The sequence below is a fragment of the Microcebus murinus genome, chromosome 15, assembly GCF_040939455.1.
Source record: "Microcebus murinus isolate Inina chromosome 15, M.murinus_Inina_mat1.0, whole genome shotgun sequence".
Lineage (NCBI taxonomy): Eukaryota > Metazoa > Chordata > Mammalia > Primates > Cheirogaleidae > Microcebus > Microcebus murinus.
In genome coordinates, this window is record NC_134118.1 from 67,135,492 (window position 1) to 67,157,439 (window position 21,948).

Sequence of the window (21,948 nt, forward strand, 5' to 3'; positions counted from 1 at the left end):
ATGAATTAAAAGTCATTTCCCAAAAGAAGCTGGTTCCCCAAACAAGTAATAGTTCCAAAGAGGTATAAATTGTTCATGTGCTGCCAGCTTTTGCAAAAGTAGAAAGCTTTTGAATGCAGGTAAATCACATTAGTATGAATACTATATACAATTAAGGATAACGACTGATGTTGAGTCACAGGAGAGCTCATAAATCACCATGAGTAAGGCATACTGAAACAGAACAAAATTGAGGAACTGGCATCCTTAGACATGACATTACCATTCCCTTAAGTGTAGCTTCCATTTAAGACATCTTGAGATTATTTCCAGCTTTCAACTTCTACAAGAACAGAAAATCAGGTTATTTTTACCCCAAATCATCAGAAAAAGAGTGGTTCAAGTTAAATGAAAGTAACCAAACAAGCACAGGACTGTTCTCATTTAGAAACAAGTGACAGAATTACATATAAAAATCTTAAGACAAGACGTGGCACATACACACATAATCTGTAAGAAAATGCCCATTTATAACATACACAGAAAATTGGTCCTATTACTTTAACACTAATATTTTATTTCCTACCTTGATCAGTACTTTTGAGGCTTACTATAAGTTACTTTCAGTTATATCTAAATTTGAGACTAACCCACAGATAAAAAATAATAATCAAAGTTGAGAAATACAAAGTATGTGGATTATAATAATTCTTCAAGTATTTTTAAATAATAGAATTCTAAAAAATATTTAAATCAATTTAGCACCATGCAGAAAACTTCCTTTAGTGACTACTTATATATTTAACAATGAAATTCCTATGTATACAAGCTTCACATAGTAAGGTTCATAGTATGCATACTATACCATTTTGTCAACCATCATACCAAGTGTGGTTTATAATTGCTGTTTTAATCTTCATATTCATTAAAATCATGGTTATTTTGTTCAAGACTGATCAGGAAGGAGATGTCACCTTTTATTATTCTTTCTAAGACAGAACTGTTTTAAAGGGCTATATTATGTTGTTAATTCTTGGACTAAAGAAAGCATCCACTCATGTTTTATATTTGAGTACTATGATTCCACCTCACCTAAGGAAAACAAAATGTACTACACAATGTATTTCTAAAAGTATTCCAAACATCTTTGTATCTACCAGATAAAAGGGGTCATATTGCTAAATGCCTTGGAATTGACCAGATGTTTATTTCTAATTTGGGGCCAAAGAGGGTCTTGATTTTTACTTTTAGTTTTATTTTCAGAAAACTGATGACTGCTAAAGTCACTGAGACAATAAGGCAACATCTCCCTGAGTATCATATTTACAAATTTGCATAAAAAATATCAGTCATTTTCCCTTTATTTCAGTCCTCAATGATGTGCTTATCTCTAGGCCTCTTCATTGTTGGGCCCAACTGATTTGCCTTAAATAAAATAATAGCAAAGATTATAATGAATTCTTACTGCAAATCATTTTTTACATGCCTTGTAATTCTTAATCCTCATAATAACCCTCTGAGAGTGACACTATTTTTACCTACATTTTAGAGATAGGGAAATTGAAGTTTTGAGAAGTAGGTGATGCTGTGAAAGTCACACAACCTTTTAACTGGTGCAGCTAGCTGCCCCTAAGGCCAATGTGTGCCCGCATCTCATGTTTCCATAATTGTGCTTTCAGTTTTATTCTCTTTCATGTATCTTCAACTTCTCCCTTTCCTGGTACTCTCTATGCTTCTTATCTCTCCCATTAAAAACAAACAAACAAAAAATCCCAGTACCACCTGTGGAAGGGTGTGTCCTTCCCCAATTTGTGTTATTGGAGCTTTGGCCAAAAATCAGTTGGCTGTAACTATGCAAGTTTATTTCTAGTTTCTCTATTCCGTTCCATTGTTCTGTGTGTCTGTTTTTATTACCACTACATGCTGTTTTGTTTACTATAGCCTTGTAGTATGCTTCCAGCTTTGTTCTTTTTGCTCAGTCTGCTTTGGCCATTCTGGGTCTTTTGTGGTTCCAAACAAATTTTAGGATTGTTCTGTCTATTTTATTGAAGTATGTCATTGGTATGTTCATAGGAATTGCATTGAATGTGTAGATCACTCTGAGTAGTATGGGCATTTTAACTATATTAATTTTTCCAACCCATGAACATGGGCCCTCTTTCCATATATTTGTGTCTTCTTCAATTACTTTCATCAACATTTTATAGTTTTCACTAGAGAGATCTTTCATCCCCTAAGCTAAATTTATTCCTAGGTATTTTATTTTTTTATAGCTATTGTAAATGGGATTGCTTTCCTCACTTTCAGATAGTTCACTAATGGTGTATAGAATACTACTAATTTTCATATATGGATCTTGTATCCTGACATTTTACTGAATTAGTTTATTAATTCTAACAGTTTTTTTTGATGGAGTCTTTAGGGTTCCTATATATATGATTATGTTGTCTGCAAACAGAGACAATTTGACTTCCTACTTTTCAATTTGGAAGGTGCTGGGACAACTGGATATTCACACGTAGAAGAATGAGACTAGACTCCTATATCTCACAATATTAAAAAAAATCAACTCAACATGGATTAAAGACTTAAATGTAAAACCTGAAACTATAAAACTATTTGAAGATAACATAAGGGAAATGCTATATAACATTGGTCTGGACAAAGTTTTTTTGGATAAGTACACAGAAACACAGACAACAAAAGCAAAAATTGACAAATGGGATTTCATCAAACTAAAGGACTTCTGCATAGCAAAGGAGATAATCAACAAAGTAAAGGGAAAACTTACAGAATTGGAGAAAATATTTGCAAACTACACATCTGACAAGAGGTTAAAACCAGAGTATATAAGGAACTCACACAGGTCAATACCAGGAAAAAAAAAAAAAAAAGATAAAACTGAAAACAAAACCCAAAAACCCAAATAATCCAATTAAACATTATCAGAAACTACTTTTAAAAATGGTCAAAAGACCATAGGCATTTCTCAAAAGAAGGCTTACAATGGCAAACAGGTATATAAAAAAATGCTAAATGTTGCTAATCATTAAGGAGATGCAAATCAAAACCACAAGGAGCTATTAACTCATCCAAGTTAGAATGGCTATTACTAAAAAGACAAAAGATACCAAATTCTTGTGAGGATGTGGAGAAAGAGGGAATCTTATGCCATGTCAGTGGCAATACAAATTAGTACAGCCACTGTGGAAAACACAGTATTTGAGTGTTTGAGATGACAGAAATGCTAAATACCCTGATTTGAACATTACACAATGTATTATGTACACTGAAACATCTCACTATACTCTACAAATATGTACAATTATTGTGTCAATTAAAAATAAGTATTTTTAAACATTTGTTAAAGAAAGAAAAATTATAACTAATCAAATGATCAATAAGGAAAAAGAAAACCTGCCTTCCTTCCACTGTCTCTTCTAGCTAATGTCCAATCTCACGCCTCTCCTCATCTTACCTGTTCCTGCTTTGTCACACATCACTCCAGTATCATCTGGCTTCAGCTCAGACACTACTAATCCTGCCCTCGCTAAATCGAGTGAACCTGTGACCTGTTAGAGATCAATTCCAAGGATCAGCTTAGTTTGGGTCTTAACTGATCTCTCTTTTACATCAGTTTATCATCATAACTTCTTTATTTTTGAAACTTCCTTGAACTGGACTTCACCAACTCTCCTTGTTCTGCTACCGCCTTCCCTTTGATACTGCACTGTGGGTCACCGTTTTCTCTGCCCTCTCACTAGATACCCATGCACCTTGGTGTTCCATTTCTCTTCCAATTATTGACTCACTTATTTAACTATCCACAGACTACCTTTTCAGGCTAGTTCAACAGGCACATACTCAAGATTCTCAAAGCAAAAAAGTATCTTTTTCATACACTCGCTTCTCCTCCTATATTATTTACCTCAGTTTGGGCATCATTCATCAAATCCAAATAAAAATTATAGGAAATTTTTTGTTTCTTCCCTACCTAGCTCTATTTCACTAACAGCCAATATAAAATAATGTATTGGGTTTTTCTGGTCTTGCCACCTCAGCATATTGATCTCCTTGTCTGTATCAAATCCTTCCCTACATCCTCAGCCTCTTTTACGTTGCTTATTTGCTGCTTACTTTATTTCCTGAAACACCAGACTGATTTAGCCCACAGCACTCACATCTCTACTCACGTAGTCCCTTGTGCCTTAGATGCTTTTTAAGTCCAGCCCCACTCCCACAACACACTCCAAGTGCCCTTCACTTAGGTACCATCCCCTAGTCCACTTACTGCAGGAACCCCAGGGTCTCTTTTCAGTTCTCTCCTGACATTGTATGCATATCTCTAGTGGTCAGGTATTTTTAAAAAGAAGTAAAATGCAGTGGTTAAGTGTGCTGCCTCTGAATCCAGCTTCACCATTTACCAGTAGCCAGGTTACTTAACCCCTCTTAACCTTACTCAATCTTTGTTCTCATATCCATAAAATGGAAGGCAACCACAGTGCATAAGTAACAGTAATTGTGAGTATAAAGTAAACCACTTAGAGCAAGCCTGTCATATATTAAGCACTCTATAATGTTGCCAAAATGTTGCTATTCTAATAGTGTTTATAAATATTTTTCCTCCTGGACTCCTCAATAGACCCTAAGCTGCTTGAGGGTGAGGTTTATCTTAATATCAATTGGTGCTTCACACCAAGCACAGAGCCAGGGCCTCTGTAAAGTTATTATAAATTGACTGAATAAGACTACATGACCATAACACAGTGTTCTAAATAAATGACCACTTTTATTGGATTTTACTCCCTTATTTAAAAACAAGGGGGTGGGCAAGTAAGATGATAATCAAAGAATCTGGCTCCAGACGAAAACCCTATGTATGACTTTTTCAGGCTTGACCGCAGGAAATTACGAGGGCCTGGTGAATTTCACAGGGGAGCACTGCCCTCCCAGGACCAGACTGGGTGCACCGAGAGCTGTACTACAGTCTCTGAAGGGAGTTGCAGGCAAGTACTCTGGCCAGCCATACTCTTAGGCATGTCTATATTCCTAGACCACGTGCTCTCATTCAGCGCCCTCTTTTACTGGGATCCTCAGCAGAGGCCTTCTGCAAGCACCTCTGCTAACAACACCTCCTTAATGAGGATATGGGGAAAACATGACCACATTTGCATGCTTACTCAGTACTCAGTACTTTTCCACTCCTAGTCCTGCCTCCTTTCCCTCTCCCATAGCCCCTGGTCCATAACAGAACAGGATCCTTTTATTCAGAGCTCCCATGGCATGAGATGACCATTCCATTGGTGTCAATCCACCTGACCCTCAACCAGCACCACCGTCCAAACCATTCCATGAAGTATCTTTCTCCAGTTTAGTCTCTTGCTTATGTCATGGTGGTAATTGATTAAAGCCTTCACTACTACTTTCATCTGGGGTTATTTTCTTAATCGACTACTTAGACAGCTGGTAGCTCAGCTGTTTCCTGCTCTGCTCAGCTCCAAACAACCAAGGAAGAGATGGAAGATGGAAGGAAATTATAATGCCAAGGAAAAACAACCTGGAAACATTATTTTGCTGCCCCTACTTTGCAGGATGATATCTTTTCAGTGGTTCAAATGATTTAGAACCAAAATATTCTTAGATTAGAAGAAATCTCAGAAATTCTGTAATAAAATTTATTCATTTAGAAGTGAATATATTGTGAGCCTGGAAGTCTATGTGACCTGAGGGTACAGTTAGGTGCTGTGACTAGGCTACATTTACTTTTAGTCCAAAAATTTCACTTCCCTAGAGCTATATATTATGTAGCATTGAGTCTGGAAATATGCAAAGTTCCAGAATATTCTGTTACTTTGTTCCCTTTTGAAGTTAGTGTTTGTGAAGTCACTTACTCATACATCATGATACTCCAAACCCAAGGGCTATAGAAAAAATTAGGATAGCCTGAGAGCAGATGTGTAAATATATGTTTTGGACACACAAATATCAAACACCAACTTCTTCACATTTCAAAATGACTTAGTATCAGAGTGAAGGCTAAAGATTTAAGGACACAGATTTGAAGTTGGGTAGAGTTAGAGCATGAAGAGTAGGTAGATGGGCAAACAAGAGTATTTAGTTTTAAATCAATTTTAACTGGAGACGTCTCAGAAGGAGTGTGCACAAATAAGGAGAAGAGTAGAACCATACATTCGCTAAGTAAATAAATTCCTCAGTGAGGAACAGTGGTAACGTCCACATTTCCAAAAGAATGATAATTAGCTTCAGAGTTGCTGGTGGGCATGTTAGGTAAGGTAGGGCTGTGATTATTCATATTTCACAACAAAGATAACTGTATGAAGCTGAGAAGTGATGCACGTCTTCCAAAACCTAGTACAGTTCTTTCAACCACAATGTATTTAGCAGTTACTCCATGAACCTAATGTCAGAGTCTAAAATAAAGTTGAAATAAAAGATAGGAAATCAAGGAATTCATCTTTGAGAATAGATAATCTCTGAGACTCATCTTTGTGTCTTAAACTTTGCAATATTACTTTGCCATTTCTACTGCTTCACAGTTCTCAGTTTCTCCTGGCTATATACATCATATGTTCATATTTAAAATTATTTTTAAGAAAGAAATACAAATATTGCTGGCATAAAGTTAAAACTTGTTCCTTAATAATTGAAATACATTTTATAGAACTGCCAACTTAACTCCTCTCTAAGTACATGCCTTCTATAATAAAAGTCAAATTAAAAAAAATTCTCCCTGGAAACATCCCTAAGTATGAATAAGACAATTAACTTCTTTTAGACTTTAAATAGTATCAAAGATCTCAGCAAGAATTGCGAAGAGTTAGCTATTGTTTATTTTTCATTGTGTTGTTTATTCAAATGAAGATATTTTCTAAGTCTGTAAATTATGTAACATTTTTAAAAGTAGTATTATCATCACACTATAAATATCTTTTAATGTCAGACCCAACGATAACATTTACTAATACAAAAATTGTGATTTATCACCTAGTGGGCTATTCATTTCTTCAATGTTAAGTTTAGGCATTTAAAATTTTTTATCCTAAGGTAAAGATTTTCATCTTTATAAAAAACTACCTAAAGTATTATACAAATTATCTGCCAAACAGAGCAAATAGGCATTTATAAAATAGCTAATGTCACAAAATGTTAAATACCTCACTTAAGGAACAAAAACACCTGCTTTTATTGTTCAAACATCACAAGAAATATCTCATATATTAATGCCACTAGAGGGCTTGATACATTTTGCTTTATGAAAAAAAATTTCTTACACTAAGTTATCTTGTTGGTATAAATGAAGTTCTATATACCCATCCTTGTAATCACTGTTATTAAGAAAAGCACATGTGTACATGTGCTTATATCAATAAGCTAAACATTCTTTTAAGCAATTTAAGGGTGTTACATAAACTGAATGTTTTCAAATATCACTTAGTCTTAAATGTAGAAGACTGAAACAGGACCCACACCTTTCACCTCTCACAAAAATCAACTCATGCTGGGTAACAGACTTCAACATTAGGTGTGAAACTATTAGAATTCTAAAGGAAAATGTTGGAAATACTCTTCTAGACATTGGCCTAGGCAAAGAATTTATGAAGAAGACCCCAAAGGCAATCACAGCAGCAACAAAAATAAATGGGACCTGATCAAATTAAAAAGCTTCTGCACAGCCAAAGAACCTGTCGAGAGAGCAAACAGACAACCCACAGAATGGGAGAAAATTTTTGCAAGCTACACATATGATAAAGGGCTGATAACTAGAATCTATTTAGAATTCAGGAAAATTAGCAAGGAAAAATCAAACAACCCTATCAAAAAGTGGGCAAAGGACATAAACAGAAATTTTTCAAAAAAGACAGAATAATGGCCAACAAACATACGAAAAAATGCTCAACATCTCTAATCATCAGGGAAATGCAAATCAAAACCACAATGAGATATCACTTAGCTCCAGTGAGAATGGCCTTTATCAAAAAATCCCCAAATTATAAATGCTGGCGTAGATGTGGAGAGAGAGGAACACTCTTACACTGCTGGTGGGACTGCAAACTAGTTCAACCTCTGTGGAAAGCAATATGGAGATACCTTAAAGCGATACAAGTAGATCTACCATTTGATCCAGTAATCCCATTACTGGGCATCTACCCAAAAGATCCAATGACACTCTACAAAAAGGACACCTGCACTCGAATGTTTATAGCAGCACAATTCATAATTGCAAGGCTGTGGAAACAGCCCAAGTACCCATCAATCCCAGAGTGGATTAATAAAATGTGGTATATGTATACCGTGGAGTACTATTCAGCTCTAAGAAACAATGGTGATATAGCACATATTGTATTTTCCTGGATAGAGCTGGAACCATTTCTACTAAGTGAAGTATCTCAAGAATGGAAAAACAAGCATCACATGTACTCACCAGCAAATTGGTATTAACGGAGCAACACCTAAGTGGACATATAGGAATAATATTCATCGGGTGTTGGGTGGGTGGGAGGGGTGAGGAGGGGATGGGTATATACAAACATTATGAGTGAGATGTGCAACGTTTGGAGGATGGTCACACTTGAAGCTCTGACTTAAGGGGGCTTGGGGGGCATGGGCAATATATGTAACCTTAACATTTGTACTCCCATAACATGCTGAAATATAAAAAAAAAAGAAAGAAATTAAATAAATAAATAAATGTCATTGAAAATTATTTCTGCAAATCAGTATTTAACAACATACTTCTGATAAATGGCCTAAGCCATTTTAGAAAAACATTAAGTTTTAAGAACACAAAAATTCCTTTCAGTCAGAAGTCATAAGGGATATTAACTGAAAATAATTTCACTTCATTCAAAAAGGTCTCTATATTTCACAGAACTATTTACCTTCATAGAAATTTCTCTATGACTCTAACCTAGAGAAACTATATTTAAAAAGACATATTAAAAATTATTGTCTTTCAACTCCTTAAATACAACAAGTAACACATTTAGTAAATTTGATTTTTGTCTTGAGTGTTAATTTGGCTTTGAATCAATTTCATTATTCAGCCATATTATGAAAACGTATTTTTATAAGACAATGAAAAAGTAAAAATTATAACTCAGGTAAAAAAATAAGCCTTACAATTTTTCTGAAACCTTTACTTACCCATTCAAAATATAAATTAGGTCCACCACTCAAGTTTTAGATGTAAGTGAAAATATTACTACAAATAAAATTTTCAAATTTTTAAGTGGAAAGTTACTGCTAGTAGAAAATAAAATACCTTTAGATTTATGAATAAACTAATGCAAATTAAATTGTTTCCTTCACAAGGACTTTTCCAAATTACATGTTCAGTTTTTGGGGGAAAATATTATATCATAGGATATTTAAAAAGAGCTTTCATTATCTGAATAATTTTTCTGGTTAACAAAACAAGTCAAAATACAAGAAATACTTGACTGTATCCTGGGGTGACATTCAACCTATGTAGCCACCTCAAGGGCACAGGTCTGACCAATCTCAATGCCCTGCTTGTGGGCTCTAGTTTAGTATTGGCTAAGATATTTATAAGTGATTTAAAAATCTAAAAACAATCTCCTTGTCTGGAGGTTTTACTATTAAATACAGTGTCTCTGAATTTCTCCCCTGAGGTGGTATTTTTTTTTTGTTGTTATTCACAAAATGAAAGACATTGTATAGGCAACTGTTAGTCTAACAGTGAAATCAGCCTACCAATCACAATATCACTTACCCTGAACTACAGTAGAGTGCTGTGGAATATTAAATGAGAAGTCTATTTCTTCATTTATATGATCAAATCAAGCCCTCGGGCCAGTTTACAAGATTTTTTGTTCTCTTTATAAATGCAATAGCTTTGTATGATTAAATTGCAAATACTGTGAGTAAAGAGTACTTGATAATGTAATTAGATACAGATTGAGCACTCCATTAATTGAATTTGGTGCTACACTATTTCTATATATTTAAAAATATCACCAAAATTTAAACAGCTCACCTTATAAAGGCTTCTCATTCAGTTATTTTTATAATCCTATAACTCATATTGCATTTCTTATTTATAAGACTATTCTTCCCGGCATTGCTTTACAATTATTTTACTTTTTCATCAGAAAATTATCACTCATAAATATATTCAAGCAAAGATCATGCTGACATTGTAAATAATTTTGATTTTGTCCATCACCTTTGTTTTTACCAAGTATTTATAATTATGTGATTCTATAATCAGGATAATTTTTTCTTTTCAAGTTACTCTGTTCTTGTCACCTAGTATTTCAGGTGCCTACTACTGTTACTACACTACTTACACTATTCTTAAATTCTGTGAAAGTGTACCATATGTAACATTATTGAACCAGAAAATAATAAGCTTTCTATATTCATTAGAAAATACTTACAGTGATGCACATCTATTAGCTGCCTTAATGCTTCATCCAGAATAAATATCACATGAGAAGAATATCCAGAGGTTATTTTCATCTCCTTTCTCTAGCTTACATGATCACTGAATTCAATTCTGAAAAATAAAAATTTTAAGTGTCTTACTATTAAATGAAATAGCACAATTTCTATGTAATTTTTAAAACAATAAGAAAATGATCAATATTTTGCTTAACACAATAAATTTCTGAAAACTGAGCAAATGTATCATGAATTTGAAAAATTAAAATTATATATGAAGCAAAAATCATCAGATCAACCCAAATAATATTTAAGTGTGCATCAAGCAAGGAAAAATATCACTCCTTTTACTTCCCAAATAAGGTGAGAAATGAATTTCCACATACTCAGAGTGATCTTAAACACATATATTCTTACAAGCATATTTAGGGTACTAAGAAACAAAGGAAATACATATTTTTTTTGTTTCAACCAGTTATTATCATAAACCAACCCTGAATATTTTCATGAGTAAATAAATTGTTAATGTCCAAGCAGCCACAGGAAAGTCAATGTATCCTTCTATATCCAGTAACCTATTCCTATCCATATTGTGTTTTTTAAAAAGAGCATATATTTAAATATTGTGAGAGTTTCATTAAAGACAATTATTAAAAGAAAATATCATATTTTTACAATGAGCTGACCCTGGAGAAGACATACATCTAGTGATATCTTCAGATTCAGTGATCCTCCATCTGCAAAGAGGAAGAATATACCTTCTTTGGTGCCTCTAGCTTAGCCACAAATTAAAATCAAACCACCTGACATTAATGGAAATGACTTCCAGTTGAGTTGGCCTATAAGGCTATTGACTTGTGTTTCACTATTTTAATGGGGATAAGATTAATGTTTAGTAATAAAAGCTACAAAGTTTTAAGATATAGTTGCTTTATTTAAAAAATAAAAACAGAACTATTTTAGTACAAATGCTATAACATCCTCACTCCCACCTCCCCAAGTCAAAATGTAGTGGATTCATTTCGCGTGAGATTGAAGATTGTCACAGAGAATAAGCATAGCTGAAGTTACCAAAGGTAACTCTTATAATCTCACTGTGAGAGGATGCAGCTTAAAGAATAAATAACCTAATAAATGTCCACCTCTACAAAACAAAATCTCTAGCTCTGGATGCAGTTACTAAAAGTCAGTCAACAGTAGCACTGAGTGTGTATAACCTACTCCTTTATGATTGATGGGTATGTACATTTTTTATTTTCAATACTACCCTTGCCCCTGGTTAATGATTATTTTTCCCTTCCTGCTCACATGATTGTTAATCCTTGGTGTTTAAGAATATCAAAGGATGTCTGTATTTTGATAATTCTACATAAAAATTTCAAGGTAAAGAGTTGATCACTGTTTCAATGGTTTTATTCAGAAGTATTTTCTTCAAGTATAACTTCAACTTTCCTTTTTGTCTGTTCATATTTTTTTCTGTGCAAACTCCACTATTGTATGTTCGTTTTCTTTTACCTCCCTTTTAAACCTCTCATTTCCATTCTAATAACTTCTATATTTAATCCTTTGATGTTTTCTGCAGCTAAGGCTTTTGCACAAATAACAATTGAGAGGGTTAATGGAAGAGAATGATTGTTGTTTACCACTACATTGCCAATACTTCCTCTATATGATTCATTCAAAGAAGTTATTTTTAAATGAACTGACTTGATTGGCTAACACTTAATATAACCTGTTATTATTAAATCATAATTTTTTTAAAAATTTATGGAGCCATATGGACAGGTGTAGCTTCATGTAATCCAGTGATATTTTTCTGTGTTAAATTTTTATAAAGTTAATATCCATATCATATTAAGAAATAGATTTTTTCATAGAATTTTGAAATTCAAAACCCCTATCTATAATATAGGAAATCCACAACTAAAAAAGAGGTCAGAATTTCAGAACATATTTGCAAGCTGTTGATATTTGAGCATAGTACATTATCTGCTGTTAACAGTGTTCTCAATGGTATTTAAATTCTCCAACTATTCAACTAAAGCAGTTACATGTTGACTTCATTATATTTTGCTAGGCATGTCTGGGAACCAAGCCACCATTTAAAACACAAATAAGGGTCAGAAAGGAACACTGCATTTTGACTTCTAATTTGAGATTCAATATGCATAGAATATAGCTGATTTCCCCTCAGCATCCTACTCCTTGTCAGAAATCACTGTTACCTGGAAAAGTGTTTGCCTCCCTCTCACATGGTTATAACCAAAACAGGAGCCACTAAATATCTGGCTAATACAGAACACAATTTTGCATGATGATAATAACAATAACAAAGAAATAATAGAAATTAACATCTGTTAATTGGTGAATGTATGTTAGGTTGACATTTTATGTGTGTTTTTTATTCATCTACCAAATAAGAGATACCATGATTACCATCTTCATACTGCATATTAGGAAAGTAATGCTAAGAAATGCTGAGTACTCGTCTCAAGGTCATATGCTTAGCTAGTAAGGAGTCAAACCAGTTTCCTGACAGGGTTGATCCCATGTTCCCTCTGTTAAATCATGCCACTTTGGGACTGAAATATTTGTGATAGAAAATGAATAATTTTTAACCAACCCAGTTAAGTAATATCACGATATATCACACATTATAGGCAATACTTCAATTTTTAAAAACATAATATATATAGATATATGATAATTTTTAAATGAGAAAAAATAGTGAATGAATATAAAAACTGGATCCTATGAAGTATCATATTCACATTAAATAATAATGATATAGATGTCAACATACTAAAATGCTGAATTTCAGAGTTAAATCATTATAGAATATATATAGAAAATAAAAATGTAATATTTATGATTTATGTGCCATTCAGAAACATAAATATAGTCCAAATATATCATGCAGTTTTTAAGTTTCCACCAACATTAATAATCTTATATATATTTTTTACAGAATCCTAATTTTCTGAGAGAAAATGTTAAGGAAATTTTAAAACATGCAAAAATGTTTATGCATTCAGCAGTTTAAGTCAATATTTAAGTAAGATTATTCAATCCAATCCTGTGTCATTCATGTTAAAATAAATGAATAATTGAGTCTCCAGTCAAAACTGCGCTAATCCACAGCAAGTAAACTCATGTTTTGAACAGGAAATGTTTGTAGGCTATCATATTTATGCTTTCAAAATAAATACTTATTAGTATATATTAAGTCCACACATGGAAAGAAACTGGGCTTGTAGATTGAATTCTGAAAATTTTAAATTATAACATGATCCTATTCACATTGTTTTCACATTACTATGACATATAAAAAATCTATGTAGAATATATTTTAAATGACGGTTAAAATTATTTTTAATGAGGAAGGGTTTTTTTAGCTCTTTGTAAGCTATAGGTTCTTACTAGTGTGTATGTTTGCTTTATAATTTCATGTTTCTTTCGATTACTACTGAAACTCTCGGGTTTCACTAAACCCAGTATGTCAATCAATGATGTAGAGATTTGCTGGATGAACTTCATAAAAACATAAAAATATCTACCTACTTCTGCAGGGTCAAATCAGGCTAATAGGCTAAGAAATTGGAAGACTGAACAAATTATAACCTCAAGAAGTATGTCACTTCCTCATTAAGAATTTTTAAAGTTAATTCTGACTTATAATTCATGTGTCTTTTTAAAGATCTTCCATGCTGAACGATAGTTTTAATATCTAAGATTACATCTAATCTTTTTTAGGTCACCAATTGATAAAAAAACCTTTGTAAATGGGAAAAAACTTGACATTTACAGTTTAATAACTCAATCAAGGGACAAAGAATTTGTTTTCAAAGGATCAGCCTGGAAGGATACAGTGCTGACAAGATTAAGAATGGGAGGTAAAGGCCAAAAGTACATTGGTCCAAAATGATAAAGTTGTCAAAATGTTGAACTGATTGGGGCTGAATTATCCTGAAAGAAAGCTATTCCCTTAGTTAGAATAATAATGGTTTATAAAAGTGACTAAACATTACTGGCTGATCATTATTTTTAATTGCGGAGATAACACAAATATTATACTCTAATTTTGATTAACTCTTTTTAACAATTTGTTGTTGACTAATCCGTGTGTTTCTGAAATGATGGGAATGTGATAAAAATAAAAGGACATTTAGGATTAAAACTTAGTTCTAACACTTTAAAATACAAAAAGAACTGTGTCAGGCAATTGATCATCCAAAGACATAACAGGCAGAAAAATACACATTTAAGGATCGTGCATCCCAGTGAGGAGGAAGTAGGGAGCTACGCACACAAAAGTAAAGGTTGAGTTCTCTCCTGAACCAAGTGTAGTCGGGACCTATAACCCTACACAATAGTCATCAAACACTTGTCAAGGCCACGGTCTTATCTGCACTGTACACCCAGTGGTTGATTCTGAGTCCTCACTGGATGTGCATATTGGCAGCATCTGACCCATTAGGTCAGTTGCTCCTGTGTACATCCTGAAATGGTTTCTTCACCTGGACTACAGAGGAACGTTCTCTCAGTTCCTGAGCCCTCCACTCCTGTCAGTCTCCTTGGCTGGTTCCTCATGGTCTCCAGTTTGAAGGCCTCAACTTGGAGTGCCCAAGAGCTCAGCCTTCAACAGAGTCTGTTCCCTTTTCACCCTCATTGTCTAGATCTGCATTGTCCAACATGCTACCAGTTGCCATGTGTGCATAAATAAATGTAAATTTAATTCAAATAAAATAAAATTGAAATATGTAGCCACACAATCCAAAACCTTCTTATTCCTGTCTTTCATCATCCACATCCTAATAATTAGTGATCCACATGGACTCTATATTCAAAATATTTCCATCAAGAATGTAGAGCGCTTTTCAACAGAAGAATGAAAAAGTAAGTCAGGAAGAAAAACATATTGGATGTTATAGACAGGAGTCAAATCTAGAGGGAAATTTGGCAATATATAGCAAAGTTACATTTGCATTTACCTTTTGACCCAGAAACCCCACTTCTAGGGATCTACCCCAAAGATATAATATAAAAGTAGGAAAGATACAAGCACAAGGCTATTCATTGCAGTACTATCTGTAAAAGCAGAGTGAAAATTACCCAAATGTTCATCAGTAGGGGACTGGTTATATAAACTAGTACATCTACAGAATGAAGAGCTGTGAAGCTACAAAATGGAGCGAGATATGTCTTTATATATTACTATGGAGTAATCTCTGAGATACTTTGTTGATGAATAAAGCATGGCAGAGAAAACTATGTATGGAATGCAAACATTTATTTGTATGTCTTTGTTTATATTCTATTATTTACATTATATACACATACACATACATACATGATACTGTCACTTTTCATCACTTTCAAAACTATCACCTAGTATAGGCCACCACTATCTTTGTCCTGGATTACTACAACAGTTTTTTAAAGATATTAAGGACTGCTTTAAAAATATAATGGGCCATATGTCCATTTTTAAGCCACAGTGATCCTTAAGAGTAGGTTGTATCATGACAAGATTCTGCAAAATCTATCTAATGGCTTCCAATCCCCCTTCTAGCAGCTTTGTAGACCTCACTTTATCGGGCTCAATACTTTCTCTCACTTACTCCTTCTTAATGTGCCCAAACCACAACAAACATATTTCTGCCTCAGGGCCTTTACATTTGCATCTTACTTTTCCCAGGACTCTCTTCCCTGACAATCCTACTTACTCACATCATCATGTCTTTCTCACCTTCCTTTAGTCTCCAAACACTTCTCTATCTCTGGGGACCGATCACACTATATAAATATGATCTTTCTGGCTCATACATCTCATTATGATTTATACTTTGAACAAATAAATTCCTTCCTTTCTTACCCTGATTTATACTTTGATAACTTTCTGGATATATTGCCTTATATAGATCATAGATAATCATATTATTATTCTTACTGTACAAAAATGCCACCATTCTATTTTAGGATGTGCTTTTTTACACTACAAAATAGAGAAAGGCCATCATTCCAAGTTAATACATTTTGATCTTTACAATTCATTTTAATAACCTTATGATTGTGTTTTATATATGCATTCCATCAAATAATGATGGTATGTTTGTATATGGTCTAGGAATATTAAAAACAGCATTGCAGAGAATATGCCTGTATATGTATCTTTGAAAATTGGTCCAATATTTTTCTAATTTCAAATCCAAGCAGTACAATTGATTTAACAACTGGTAAGCACATTTTAAATCAAAATAAAGTATTATGAAATTAAACCTTCCCAGACAGTAAATACAATCTTATCTTTTAAATCATTACTAATCATTGCATGTTTTAATTTAATTTTCTTGAGATTGAATCTTTTAGATGATGTGGTTCTTTTTCTTAAGCTTCTTACCCCATACACTATTCCTTTACCCGTTTTTCTAATGAGTTGTTGGACATTTTTTCATTGCTTTGCATAGATGTTTGTACATTTAGGTTTATTAATACCTTTTTCTGGTATCTATACATATTCATAGATATATACGTATGCTTATGTATACATATATACAAATATATCAATGTGTACATACACACATATAATTTCATTAGTCTTTAAAATTTATGCATGTATTACTTTTTTCCATTTAGAAGTTTTAAATTTTAATTAGAAAATCCATTGTTTTAATTTTAAGTTTATAATTTCTGAGTTTTGCTAACAGCATTGTGTTTTCTTTGGATATTTACTTAAATTTTTTCTATGCATAAACAGGCACTCTAATTTATAAATAATATAAACTTAGCATACATTTAACTACTCAGGTTCTATTGAATTAAGTTGTTATTTGGAGATTCAACATTATTCATTTCTTTTTCCTATATCCCTCCTTCCATTGAATAGACAATTGATTTTAAAACTATCCTGAACATGAAGTAAACTCTCTAAATGCTAGAGCCAGCTTTTTGGCTTTTGGCTTTCTGTTTTTTTCCTACTAATTTGTCTCTCTATTCCCATTTTCAGATTTTTCCTTATTATTCTTAAATGTTTACTTTTCCAGATCAGCAGTTCTCAGTTGACATGTGGATATTGAGACTAATGTAATCCCATGATGTGTTGAGAGAAAACTTTGGAAATTATACATGTTCTTTCAAGTTTCTGATATCGATTTTAGGAATTATTCTTTCAAGTAATTTTGAAATTATTGATTTCCAGAGGCTTATTACCACTTTTGTGAGTAAATTACAAAATTTAGCAATATGATCCAGATTGAAAATTTATCAGTAAAAAAGTGTTTGATATTTTTCCTATAATTTTGAAAATACAATCTCCATCCATGAAGATATTCCATATTTATTGTAAATACAAAGGGTTTTCTCCCTTTTAAAAAAAATTTATGTTGCGTACTGGTTAATCAATTTATCTCATTAATTTTAATCTTATCTTTATTGAGTCTTTCTTTAGAATCCATTGACCTTACTTTTATCAAATTCATTTCTTCTTCTTCTTGTTGACCAGGATAGCTAGTAGAGGAAGTGTTTACTGTATCTCTTTGATAGATAGAAAATAGTCACCTGAAAACTGAGAGTATTAGAATACCCAGAGGGGTAAAACAAACTTAATAAACGTACATTTTATATTTGGAATTGGTAAAATTTGTTTCATTATATAAAACATAGAAAATTAAGTTCAACAAAATCTTAGTTGTTGATACGATAAGAAAACATACTATGATTTTCAACCAGGTTTTTCCACCATAGAGCAATGGACACATTAATTGTTTATGTTTATCAAAGTAGGACAAACTCTAAAGAAACAATAATTTAAAGCAAAGCATTTCTTCTTAATATATTTAGACCATTACCATAACCTACATGTATGTGTATGTATATATATATTTATACATACATGTAAAGAATTTTAGAAATCACAGGAATAAATTATGCTATGGTCTGATTATTTCTATCTTCCCCCACAAATTCCTATATTAAAGCCTAATCAACAATTTAATCATATTAGGAAATGGGCCTTTGGGAGGTGATTAAATTGTGAGGGTAGAGTCCTCATGAATAGGATTAGTGTCTTTATCAAAGAGGTCCCAGAGGTCTTGCCCCTTTCATCATGTGGGGACACAGCCAGAAGGCACCATCTATGAATTAGGAAACAAGCCCTCACCAGGAACCGAATCAGCTATTTTCTTGATCTTAGACTTTCCAGCCTCCAAAACTGTGAAAAATAAATGTCTGTTGTTTAGGAGCTACCCAGTCTATGGTATTTTGTTACAGCAGTCAGCACAGACTAAGACAAATTATGAATCACTAAACAGTTACAAAGAAATACATTATGCTATACCAATATAATAGCTTCATAGTAAATGTAATTGATTATAAAACAGATGCATTTTATTTCATATAATTAATCAAAATCCTGTAATACTAGTAATAAATAGGCTTTTTTGCACATATAAACTCAAGTAACACAACTATTACACCATTAATATCAAGGACATGTTTAAACAGGTGGCAAGAATCAAAAGTAAGATAAAGCCATTTATGTACAGAACATATAGTGTAACCATCTAATTTGTTTCTCAACTGAGATTTTTCTTTTCTGTGTAGGTCTGAAGCATTAACACATATACAGAAAAAAATTGTTCTTACAGTGAATATAGTACAATAAAACTAATGTAAAATATTCTCATCACAATTCTTAATTTATCCCTCTTCATTCTGTTATCTTTTATGGTGGCACTTCCCTATGACTGAATATTTTATTATACGATGTCCTATATTGTTTTCTTTGGACAGAACATCTGATGATTTTTTGTTTGTTTTGGTAACTGCTATTTATTTCATCATTTTGTTTTTCAATCATGAATGCAAAATGTCTTGTTTAAACAGAGTTAAACAAGCGTTAACATATGAAGTATGTAATTTTATAATAGTTTTTACAGAGGAAAATACATGTTTTCAAAAAGCTCCATTTCTGTTTTATGACATACAAAGGAAATAAATCCAAATACCTTTTATTAGGGTAGTGGTTTAAAAATATTTTAAATCATCTCAAAAATATTATAAAAGCTAACCAAATTACATAAGAACCCTAAATTTTTATATTGAGTTAAAAAATAGAATAAAAATTATATTCATATTATAATTAAACACATACAAAAAATACATATAAGTGTATTTTAGACAAGATAAAAGGGGACATGGAAATCAGAAATAAGTCAGGAAGATAGTAGAAAATGTGGAAAATTTTCTATATTATTTCCTTTAATTATTTCCTTTAATATTACGTTGATATTTATATGATAACAAAATTTTAAAAATTGCCTTTACAACTGAAATTTCCAAAACACTGTAGCATTGGGATTTTATTTCTATGAACTATTTCAAAATCTACTATTTGCAGACACACACATAACATATAGCATGAAGTATAACAAGTATAACCAGAAGAGTATAACAAGTATAACTATTGAAAGTAACAGCTACTTTCTTTACACAAACTCAAAGAAGTGCAAAGACACATAAAGAAAAATTTGAATAACCAGAACAAGATCAAATCATTAGATCAGATACTCATTATGTCTTTTTTATAGGCTAGATTTATTTTAAGCTGGTGCATGCCTAATTAAACCTACAAGACAGGCTTAATTAAGACTATTTGGATTCATTTCATTCTACTACTCCTGCATATGTCCATAAGATCAAAGCAATAGTGGCAATTTTGTGCTGACATAGAAGACATATATGTATTTATATTTATACACATATATATCCCAATATAAGTATCAAATTAATGAATATATTTCAATTTAAATATTCACCTAAAATAAGCAAGTTTCTGTATTTCTAGAAATTTTTGTATGAATATCATGTATAAACCTTGGAACTGCTAAAAAATTTTAAAGTATTTTATATAAACATCATAAATAATACAAACAAGGCAAAAGTATAAAAGTAATATGGACAACCTAGTTCTTTTCCTTCTTCCATTTTTTTTTGGAGGCACTGGGATATTTTCTTTAAAATATAGCTATTTCTCTTTTATTCCCAAAAGACCTCATATCCTAACATAACTATGTTTGATTTATTTTATTAATAATGTCCTTTTTTGTCATATTGATTCACTTGATGCTATGCTAATTCAAGTTTCAAGAACATAACTCTAAATGTAATATAGACCACAAAATCAGATTCCATTTTCTACCTAAAATTATGCTCATGACAAACTTTTACTGGAGAAAAACTGTGGTAGTAATAATTCATTTTATAATGATTTCTTTATTCTCCTGATTTTGATTTCCTCAAAGTAAAGTGTAAACTTTCTACACACCGCATTCTTCATACGTAGAGACAGGATGTTACTATACAGTGAAATGTTTTAAAATGTATTTCACATTTTTTTAAACTTGACTACGGAGAAAAAGCGATCATGCAAGTATTTTACATCAGACTATATCCATTCATTATTACATACCTATTTACAACAACCTTGGCAAAGTATGATAGCTTTAGGTAAAGAACATTCATTCTGGATGAAAAGTTGTCAGTTGCAATATGGTGGGTTTCTCTGGGAACATCATGAATTGTAAATATACAGACACATTACCACATTTTCTCATAGTCAAGACCAATATTTTGTCGACTGTAACATTTCTTAAGTTAAGATGCATCCTACAATGGATTTCAAAGAAACTTGCCAGCCATTTCTGGTTTTTTTTCCCCAGGAAAGCTGATTTTAAGTCGGTCAAACCTTTTACAGATACTGACATCTTAGAATTGAAGAAATAAGAGTATAAACTGTAGATCTCATAATTATGGATGCCAGCAATAGCATACAGCAATATATTATCTCTGCTACCACTAATTATTTTTCTTTAACACGCCCATTTTAAGAACAGTTCAAACATTCTCCATATTGGTTATTTCCCTAGGAATTATTTGTTTTAAAGTCTTACCTGTTCTATCAACTATTGATGGGGAATGCTATCAAAATAGTTATTTGCCAAGGCAAATGTTATCTTAATGCATCTACATAATGAATCAACCAGTTTTGCATAACAAAGCTGATTTAGGTATGGGAAGCTTAAGAGAATTTCATGATCTATATATTTTTTATTTTTAATTGCTTAAATATAACTTTTGCAATATTTCTAGTTTTCACTTTCAAAAGTACATCTGGTATTAATACATATAATTAGCTTATTGTCTTAAATATTAATATAAATTAATAATGTTAAATATATTACACTCATCAAACCTGTTACACAAAGAAAAATAGTACTATATTAGTAGCCATGTGTCAGGTGTTAGAATTAATCTAAAACAATAGCCAAAGGAAAGAGAATCTTAAGCATGATTGAAAAGTATACATAGATATACATAGTTGAGTCAATATATGATACCGCCTGCTACTTTTTTTAAAAGTAAACTAACCAACACTTCATTGAAATAGTTATGTTTTTAAAATATTCATTACTAAAATAGTTTTTCATTTAGAATGTTTTTGATATTTGTCATCATTTCATGACTTGTTTAAAATCCATCAACATG

The 21,948-nt window shown here is 32.2% G+C and overlaps 1 protein-coding gene across 6 annotated transcripts in view; it reads right to left on the reverse strand.

Annotated features, from left to right (window-relative positions):
- TENM3 (teneurin transmembrane protein 3) overlaps positions 1–21,948 on the reverse strand; it is a 2,406,934-nt gene that overhangs the window by 2,316,204 nt on the left and 68,782 nt on the right. For all 6 annotated transcript variants that reach the window (XM_076010707.1, XM_076010706.1, XM_076010703.1 and 3 more), the window contains exon 2: positions 10,401–10,519. The gene's annotated coding sequence lies outside the window, so the exon portion shown is untranslated. The remainder of the gene's footprint in view (positions 1–10,400; positions 10,520–21,948) is intronic.